The sequence below is a fragment of the Drosophila arizonae genome, chromosome 3 (genome assembly GCF_054131065.1).
Source record: "Drosophila arizonae isolate 15081-1271.41 chromosome 3, UAZ_ARI_1.0, whole genome shotgun sequence".
Classification (NCBI taxonomy): domain Eukaryota; kingdom Metazoa; phylum Arthropoda; class Insecta; order Diptera; family Drosophilidae; genus Drosophila; species Drosophila arizonae.
Window position 1 is genome coordinate 27,686,928 of NC_142923.1, and position 10,683 is coordinate 27,697,610.

Consider the following 10,683-nt stretch of genomic DNA (forward strand, 5'->3'; position numbering starts at 1 on the left):
ATACAAGTAAATAGATTATATCGAAGAGCATCGATGGGCTACATGTCAGCTTTGATTAGTTACATAGTCAGTCCAGTCAAGAGGGGTAAAGAGTTTGCAGCCTTAACAATTGTCAGCGGCAAATGAAAGACCGCAGACCACAACGTGTGCGCGCTGTAAATGAAAATGGAAAAATTGAAGGCAACACATTTAATTAAGCCAACTGGCACAACAGACCTCTGACAGGTTTCCCCTCGACCCGCACTGCTGGATGTCGGAGAGAATCGCTCGACGGACGATGCGGTTCACAAAGATCAACGCTCCAATTGCCGTCCTCCTGAGTCACCCAGCTGCAACACGGTCATCCTGCCTCCTCCTGCCTCCTTCCTCTGCTTCCCTATGATAGACACACTTTGTTCGCATTTATAATATCTTATAGAAAATGAGCCCTGCCCTCCCATTTACATCATGTAAATCATGTATTACAAGAGTAGAAGGAGGAGAATTCAATCCTTTGATTATATGTGTAGCTGCCGTTCAACGTTGTCGTTAGGGTACGTTATAGTCGAGCAACCCCTTTGTGCTTTGTTTCATTTCTTCTGCATTCCTGCACGTCATGTGCGCCGTTAATTCCCCCCAGACTATTGGCTGAGCTCGAGGTAGGTGTTCGGGTTACATTAGTGCCTGAGGTCGGAGAGTATTTGAATTGACTTTAGTAAATGGTTTGTCGTTTGCATGTTTTCTCTGATCTAATAGAATGCAACTATACTATAGTTGGCTTGTGTAAAAGCATTTATCTCTCTTCACAAAATTGACAAAGGCTTGGCTAGAAATTATGCGGGCAGCTGGAGGTGGATTCTGATTGATTTTCTTCGTATTGCTATTGTTTTGACCATTTTTAATATGAAAGGTGATTAAGGAATACATAAACAGTATATAACTTGTATTTTCTAAAACGCTTTAGAAACTTTATTTATAAGTGACAAATAAACAAAAAGATAAAATCATAAAATTTTCGCTTGGCTTATAAAATCTGATTATAATGAGATTCCTAAGGGTCAACTAAACCAGAGTCTTTTTTCAACAGACGTAAATGGCATCAAATGCCACACGAGCTAAGATTGATTTCTTAATAGTTTGCCAAATCGGAAGCTATGTGCTGCATATTAAAATGCGCAGAAATGTTGACGCAGCGGCATAAACAAGAAGAAGCAGCAGCACAAGTTGCCAAAGCGTGTCTGTGGACCCTCAAGAGATGCCAGAACGAAATTGAATATAAAAAGCACTCGGCGCTGGCGATGAGGAAAATATATTTCCGTTAACGACAATCGGGCGAAATGCAAAAACTGTCGCGGAAGTTGTCAAAACATTCGGGACGTAGCGATACGAGGCCAAATGCCAGATAGTAGCAGCCGCTGCCTGTTGGTCCAAACTGACAGACAGACACACACACATACACACAGAGATGGCGAAATGGAAAAGCTATAGAGAGAAAGAGGATGAGAGTGCGAGAGAGAGAGAGAGAGAGGGAGAGAGAAAGAGAGCTTTGCTCGACCTTCCATGGAGACTATCCTTCAGGCGCACCTTGCAAGGTCTTAAAGTATGTAGTTTTCCTTAGCCTGGCTTCCAAGCGATTGGCTTGGCGTATTCTTCCTCTTCTTCGCCTTCTTCTTCTCTGAGCCAAGTATAAATTAACTTTTATGCGCTTATCGGACTGGGAATTCATAATCTCAACCGCTGGCCGGCGCGAGGCTTGCCTTATTTATTGTTTAAGTGCGCACACACTGATAATAAATTTCGCTTTTATTGTCGTTGTTGCTGTTGTTGTCGGTTTGATGTTGCAGGCGTGAAAAATTGTTGGCGTGCATTTTACATTCATTCCAACATTTTTTCCTTTTTTCACTCACTTTTTTTTCACATGCCATTAAATATGCAGCCCGGGCATTTTGCACACTCGTCTATCGGTCGCCTTTTTTTTAGGTAGGCCTTCCTTTTTCAAGGATTTTGTGACAACCTTTTAATGAAATTAATCTGGCAGCCGAAGCCGGCGGACCGCGCGCAACTGCTGCCAACAATTTTGCATATAAATTGCAATTTAAGATGACCGTTTATCAATGCTCATAACTTTCGCGCAGCCCCTGACTCGGGCTATCTCCGGCTGCAAGTCGTAGATTAATTTATTAAGGGCTGGCCACAGCCCAAGCCGCATAAAATATATGCTGTATATTGGGCTTAAGTGCGCCACTAACGGTCAATTTAAGCAGTTGAGCAATAACTCAGCACAGTTTCCCATAATCAATATCAATATTGTCTGTAGCTTAGACTTAGTCAGTGGCTTCAAATGGCATTTATTAGCCTAAGCATATTGAACTATTACACTTTCGAGGTGGTCCTGATAAGAGGACTGCGGTTTGCAATTGAAGACTCTACTTATGTAGAAGGATTTGTATTATATATATAATACATTATTCATATATTATTTTACAATAGTTTCACTCAATGTTCACCAAGCTAGGTTTCTCATTTTACTACAATTTCTTTTAGTGCTTCCCCTTCTGCTAAAGCCATTTTCGTTTTCTAACTATCGTTATCTAGCTACAACTCTATCGATAGATACTTAACCTAGTGCTATCTAATTGCTTAATGGCCTTGTAGCACTTAGTAAAGCTAGAAAGAAAATTACAGTCCCGGAGTATCCAAGCATACTTTGTGCCATATGTACACAAATAAATCTTGCATAATCTTACTTTATATATGTATGTATGTATATACGATATTATATATACATATACATATGTTTAGGGGAAAAATACATACACTGCATGCTTTGATCTCACATCACCTAAGACATGTTCATTAAAAAATATTTGTTATTGGTAAATAAGAAGTACGCATTTCACATTCAATTCCATGAATATTATAAAATTCGGAGAACAATTACAAAATTCAAAAAAAAAAAAAAAAAAAAGGATGTAAGAGGCAAATATTCAAATTTTCTTCTCATCTTTTCTCCATACACACATACGCACAAACATAGTCACACACATACATACATCATGTAGATAGAATTTGTGAATCAAATTTGCACTTAATGACATTCAAATATTTTTATTTGGCAAAGCTCCATTACACCATGAATTCCCATTGGGTTGTCTGAAATTGAAAAAAACTAAAGAATCGGGGTATACAAAACTGAAAAGTACCTACAGCTTAATATAAGCGAAGTATACTTCGAGCTTCAGTCTAAAAACTCACTGCCTAGTTGCATGTATATTTTATTTATTTTTCATTTTTTTAATTTCAATATTTCGCTTTTTTTGTACAGTTACAAACATTTTTTAGTAAATCTCGCCTTCACAGTAACGCCCTGTGCTTTAAGTTCCACATAATGTTACACCTTACCCCGAAGTAATCCATCAAATAATAAAGAGAGAAAAACGTAGTTTTTAGGCTGAATTTCTGTTAGCAATAATATCAGATAACCCGAGAGCTCCGAAATAGGATATACTATATTTCACAGAATTATTGACTTTATTATTATTTATTAACATACATTTTATTACTATGTATTTTCATTACCATCATCATTATTATTTTGTATTAGATAATGAAAACAGTTAATTATATTGCTAGATGAATAACTTTACCCTACGCAAGAATTGTATTAGATGAGATATGCACATGCGATAAAAATATACGAGACTTCGAGATGTAAACCCATTGTGACGTGAGCTGCGAGCTGTGCACTCAATTAAACAGTTTCTGTCAGGTCGGGTTTCCATGTCACTCAATTCTCTGACCAGCCAAACAATATGTGACATGACATCGTCCAGGTTAGTTCTAGCTTGTGCAGGACAACTGACCAACTGACTAACTGACTGACTGGCTGACCGACTGACTGACTGAGTGGCATTTGAGTAGGTGTAGCTGACATTTGCAGGTTTTGCATAATGTAAACGCAGCAAACAATACAAAACCAACTTGTGGCAACTATTGAATCAGTTTGTGCAGCTTCCACATGGTTGCCCTTCGTTCTTCGAGTCAATTATGCAATTACAAGGATAGCACACCGTTGCCATTACATTTCGGGTCACTCGCAAGAAGTGGCCAAAAGTTGAGTTTAGGCTGGCTAAGCAAACATTGCGCTACTACGCCACATTACGTATACGCCGCATGTAACCCACAGCTTAAAACGTGTATGCATCTCTGACATGTAAATAGCTCATTAAAAGTTTCACAGAGACAGAGGGAGAGAGACACATCCACCCACACACACACACACATATGCACACATCGTGAGGCCATTTATTAAATGTTGGCTTTAGTAAAATTTCATGTGGGCAAACATTTTACTATATAAAACAAACGAGCAGCGTAGACAAGTAGACAAAAAAAAGCCAAGTGCAGGGGGAGAACGGGGCAAGGGGCTTAGCAGTGCCGTGTTATACATATACTCTCCCTCTCTCTCTCTTTCTCTCTCTCTCTCTATATATATATATATATATATTAGTGTTCACACAACATAGATGACATAGCATACACAGCGCTGTTTACTTCCGCCTCTGCACCCGCCCTCTCCCCCCTGTCTGACTGCCTGTCTGTCTGTGTGTTAGTTTTTACACTGCGCCTGCAGCGCAACACTTCCTGTTTACATAAACAAACACGTCAATGCGTCTGACATGCAGCTAACCCACTAGCACCACACAGTAGCACCACCCCCACTCACACACACTCAATGTGCCTCTCTCTCTTCCTCTCACTCTCTTTCTTTGTCTCTGTGTGTCTCTTTCAGCCTGTGTGGGCGTCGCTGCGCCTTCCCATGCATAAAAATTTTGCATTAGCTCAACAAGGATTTTGTTTTCAATATTACAACGTCACATGGAGGACAGCGTATTTGTTGTTGTTGTTGCCGCTGTCGTTGTTGCATGTCAGAGAATGCATTGAAAAAGTTAACTTTGCCTGCAGGCAGCTAAATACATTTAAGCTTGTTTTCATATTGATATTTTTAATGATTCATTGTGGGCAAACTTTTCCGATTGGTAATAGAAATATGTTGTACAATATATAAGTATTATAAATACACATATACATTAGGCCAACTCGCTTAGCATGCACAATAATATTGTTGAACATTGTGAAAGTTGCCCAACCAACTCTTGCCTAGCGATACGAATGCATTTAAAGTTCAAGTCTGAATTCGAGCCGGAGTACTTTAAGCATTCGATGTTTGTGGATAGTTTGTGAAATATTTCGCCTTTTGCTGGCTGCGCGTCTTGCAAAACTCTTGGCAACATTATTGGCACAAAAATATTTTTCATTTTAATTAAATTGCATTCTCTGGCTGTCTCAGCCGAGCTCAGCCCGAGGCCCGCGTCTGCCATCGCACTTGGAATTTCAGTTAATCAAACGCAGTGCTCTGCATGAAAATGCTTAATTGTATTATTACATAACTTTGCTTTGAGTTGTCGGCGCCGAGGCTAGAGATGCGTGCGTACCGCGTCATGAGGCATGAGATACTCAAGAACGTGACCTCACGTGCTACCAAATGCAGCTAATAATAATAATAATAATAATATTTGCTTTCAACCTCAAGCTCTTGGAGTGCACTTTATTTATGTTTATTGCATGGGAACATCGGAAAGAATAATCACAGGAAAAAAAACAAGTTTATTTTAAAAGATATTCTTAATTGAAATGCAGCACGAGACACAGTTCAATTGAACTTTAGTAGCCTCCAAGCTAAGCGAAGATACATATAATATAGCTAGACAAATTAACAAAAGTTCTTGAGCGGTTCTTCTAAGTATTTTCTCAAAAGGAAATTTTAAGAATTTAAAAAGATTGTAAAAAGTTCCCTTCACTTAGCAGCTTAGCTTAGCAAGTCCAACAGTCAAGCCGTTTTTCGCTTTGCTCCGTCTCGAAACCACTATATATACATATATACTCTCACTCTATACTCTCACTCAACAACAACGGGGATAACGTTCAGCAAAGGCTATCTCTCTCTCCCCCTCTCTCTCGAGCTAATTAAACTTTCTGATGAAGATCTACTGCAGACTGGAATATATAATAATACATATATATAAAAATTTATCTACCAAAAATTGACCCCATTCAAAAGGAATAGTATTCAACAATCTTGAATCCGTGTCACGCTCACATCGCTAGCCGTAAGTCAAGTTCTGTGTCAGCACTTCCAGCTGCCATAATTCATTTGGCACTCGATACAAAAGTCTTGAGCAATTAATTCACGCGCTCGTTATTGATAAATCAATGTGAGATTCGCTTTCAAAGGATAATTAATGCGTTGCACAGCAACGCGGTCTGCCTGTGACAGCGTGAGTGTGTGTGTTTGCGAATGTGCGTGCGTGTATATGGGAGTGTGTATGTGTGTGTTGCCTATTTTGGCTGCACATAACCGACAAATTAACACGAATCACAAGATTTCGTGGAAAACACTTTCTGGCAAAGAAATATTTTTAGCAGGAAAAATGATTTTAAAAATCAGTATCCAGTTTCATGTGAAACATATGCACATATATTATGTATTATATTTAGCATGTGTGTATGTGTATTCTCTTTAGTGCACGGCAAAGCCTTGAGCAAATTTCGTTTGAGCGCATTAAGGATGTGCCCAAGCAGAGCCATCGACACGTGGCTGGGGTGGTGCTGGGCGCTGAGCGGTGGGCGCTGTCAGCTGGGTGGTGGCTGCTCGGCGGACATGTGGAGACAAGCTTTTGTAATTAAATTAGCATTAATGTTGTCTCGGGGATTGTGGAGTGGCAGCACTGGCTCATTGCCATTGTCGTCATCAACGTCTGTTCGCCTCGTGCGACTTCATTAAAGATCGCTCATACGTCATGTGAGCCAAGTGTGGCTGTCCAACGAAGGACGCACCTCCTGTGCCACTCTTCGCAGTAGTTACGTCCTTAGCTTTATTTGTAAAGCTATTGAGAGAGAGCGCTACTGCCCACTGCAGAGCCAATTCCAAAATTTGAATATAAACAAATACCAACTACAGTAAAAGCAGAAGCAGACTCAGTCAAAGTTTCCATGAAACTTTGGCAAAGATTTTATGCATTGTTCATAAATCGCAAAGAGGTATATTGACTTTTCTCTATGAAATCGATGCTGCTAATCTTCTTGGGATAAACTGTTAAGTAATATTTTTTTACTGCAGTTTGTTTGAAAACTAAATTTGCTGACTCGCCAGCTTAAGCACTACCGAACAAAATGTAGTGAACAGTCGGTGCTTTAGCTCCAGTTTTGTCAATAGAAAATGATAAAAGCATTGAAGCAAAAACTCGAAGCTAAAGTTAAGCAAAGTTTACCAAGAAAAAATAAATAAAATAAAATAAATAACAACAAATAAAATCGAAAGTCAGGCCAAGAATGAAACAGCTTAAAGAAAAAGTTTTTAATAATTCCTGAGTGAATATTGAATCATATTGAATAGCTAAAGAGAAATCAGAAACTATCCAAGATATGTATGTATATTCATCCATCTATATAGCATAAAAGCAAAAATTGTTTATTTCCTTCCTGTTTTTAATATGAAAATAAAATGAATTAAAAACGATTCATAAAAAAGAGAACTATAAAGCCAGAGAATAATAAAAGAAAAAAATGTATGAAAAGGTATTGAATGAATAAAAAAATGTAAAAAGAAAAAAAAAATATGAGAGTAAATTAACGGCAGTTAGTTGAGTGGTTGGAATGAAGAAACATTAAGAGCATAATTTAATTATAAAATTGAAAAATGGGTATACAAAGAGTCTATAGGAAAGATCTGAGTAGTACCTGTATTTATATAAGGTATTCCTAATTATTTTTTAAAATGTGACTTCGATTAACTGGTGTGGCTTGAGTGGACGGATGAAGATTAAATAAAGCTCTTAATTAATTATAAATTACAAGAATAATCTTACAAAGAATCCATAGGCAAGAGCAGAGTATCTTTTAGTCAGTGGGTAAAATCTAAATTGATCTTAGAATTCTTTTATTTAATGATTTATCAATTTATTGCAACATGCAAATAAACATAAAATACTCTTGGCATATTTGTAAATAAATAACACAATTTGAACAAACTATTTCTGGAATAAGATTCAAAGGGCTTCTCAACCCAAAGGGAACTCGACCTGAAAATTGTCTGCGAATATGCTTAAATGGAAGTCGATTTAGAGACTGCAAGGGAAATGCCAATGAAATGCCAATATGCGAGTATTTTGGTTAACAACGAAATTTGTATTATTTCGTTAAAGGAAATAACGTTTCTACATTTCAGCATTTGAGGGTTTGCATGGCAAAATGTATTTTATGTGCCAGCTGTTGCCGTAATACACCGCACAAATGAAAGTTGTGTTGGAGCCAAGCAAAGACTCGAGACACTTCCACCGGATGTATATAACAAGAAGCACTTGTGTGTAAGGCTGTGTGTGTGTGTGGGTGGGTGGTAAAGGCTTGGCAGTCTTTATGTTGCTTGAAAAGTTTGTGAGTGTTCTTTAAGCAAATTGCCAGTGTAAATATTGCAGCAACCAGCAGCAGCAGCAGCCGCAGCAGCAGCAGCAGCAGCAGAGATGGCCAGCAATAACAACAAATGCGACCCTTGTCGCAGCTGTGTAAACAGCGTCAGCAACAAACTAATATTGCTGACGTCAAAAGACGAACACACACACACGCACATGCACTAATACAGAGGCAGTTCAACAAAATGCATTTCACTTGCTTCGGCTACTGCCTAACAGAGGCTCGGCCCCGCTTTAGCAGCTCCGTCGGCCACTTCTGCTGTTTTATGCAGACAACGCAACGCAACGCTGCTGAACCGAACGCAACTAACCAAAATGGCCGCACCGGAAGTAGCTGGTCGGCATTTGCTTCGCTGCTCTGGTGCTGCCTGCCGCACGCGCGATTCAATTTGATCTGATTTTATTGCTGTAGCTGTGGCCGTTATTGCTGTGGTTGCTGCTGCTGCCGCTGCTGTTGTTGTTGCTGCTGGTGCTGTTGGCATTGTTGGCTGTGTTTCGTGTAGTTTATATTTAAGCACTTCGTGTCTGTATTTCGTTCTGTTTGTCTCTGGCAAACTGGGCACACAAATCATTAGCTGCTCCATTTGAGAAACCAATGAGCAAAATGGCCAACAAGGATTTGCATTAGCCACTTTCCGCTTAATCTAGTTTCCTTATACAATTATATTGGTCTCTGTGGCTCTGCCGGCCGAATAAGTAAATAAACAAAATAAGCAGAAGCCTTGAAGTCGGGCACTCCCGACTGCGTAATACTCATTTATGACAAAATTAATTTAATAATAACAATTGAATTGAATTTTTCGATGTGCCACGCCGCTTAAGAGGCTTAATAACTTAAAATATTCGCTCAATTCTAAGTTTATTACTGTACCTAGTGGGCGTAGCTCTAAACAATGGACTATATGTGTTATATCTATTTGACCTTTGCCTGTATTCATTCCCAATTTGAACTCTTTTGTGAGATACAGGAAATATCTGCTTCCGTTTTGCCAAGCAACAGGAAAATTATTAAACTCTATTATTCCAGCCCTGGCGGATATGGCACAAAGCCAATATACTCGATTTCCTTTCGTAAATGAGTATAACAAATATCTATATCCCATCCCAATGACACATGGCTACGTACGTATATACTCAGCACATAAACACGAGGATGCCTGAGCTAAGATGCTTCTTTAATGTACACAAATGAAATAATAATAATCTCATCGATTTCTTATGCTCATGCTGAAAGCATAATTAATGCTGCTTAATAACAAATAGATAGATGATAATATGGAGCTGACTTTCGAAATATTAAGTAATTAACGTTGACAGAAGGTCTAGTTTCATACGATTTCAGAAAAGGTATATATTTCAGGCTGAGGAAATTATGATGTCGTTATATAAATTATTGTTATATAATTATTGTTTGTTAAGTAAATATTTCTGATTCGCTTAAGTCTTGCATAACTTTACCGTCTGTCTGTTTCTATAAATACTTTCAGACTGTCGTCGCATTAATATCAAGAAAATCTAAAAAGTATTTCGCCTATCGAGTAACGGAAAATACATTCCAACTGCAGGTGCTGAAGCAGATATTGAATTCAGTGCAATATACTTGTCTGTTATACTCGCTCAGATATCAAAATGAGAATATTAGCTTCATACCAAAATCCAGTCAATATCTATTCTAATTGATTCCAATCATTTTAATAATCTGCTGTCTTTAAGACTCCGACCATTGCAGCTCGGGAAAAATGTTAAGAGTTGCATTAGACCTGAAGGATGATGTAATCTCAAGATTTATATACCTCCATCTGGCTGTCAGTCACCTCAGAGCAGGTATAACGGGTTGATTGTACCCTATAATAATATGTTTCTATCACTTGCGCTCTGTCTGCTTTCATTCTACGTTTTCTATTCAAACTAATTGGGAATGGAGCAAGTTAAGTCTTAGCGGCTGCGATTCCTTTGAAGCCACCTGCTTAAGTTGGCATTCAGAAGATGTTGAATTGAAGCCAGACGCTTCCATCTGTGCGCATCAGGTAACTAATTCGAGGAATATTTGTTTACCCAACAAGTGCCTCGAGTGGCAATTGAAAGCCACACTGCGTATACTTGATGCCCGTCTAATTAGGGCCTTAATAGGCTGGCTCAGAGCTGCACTCGCAGTAGTCGTTGGCGTGTGAGCAGC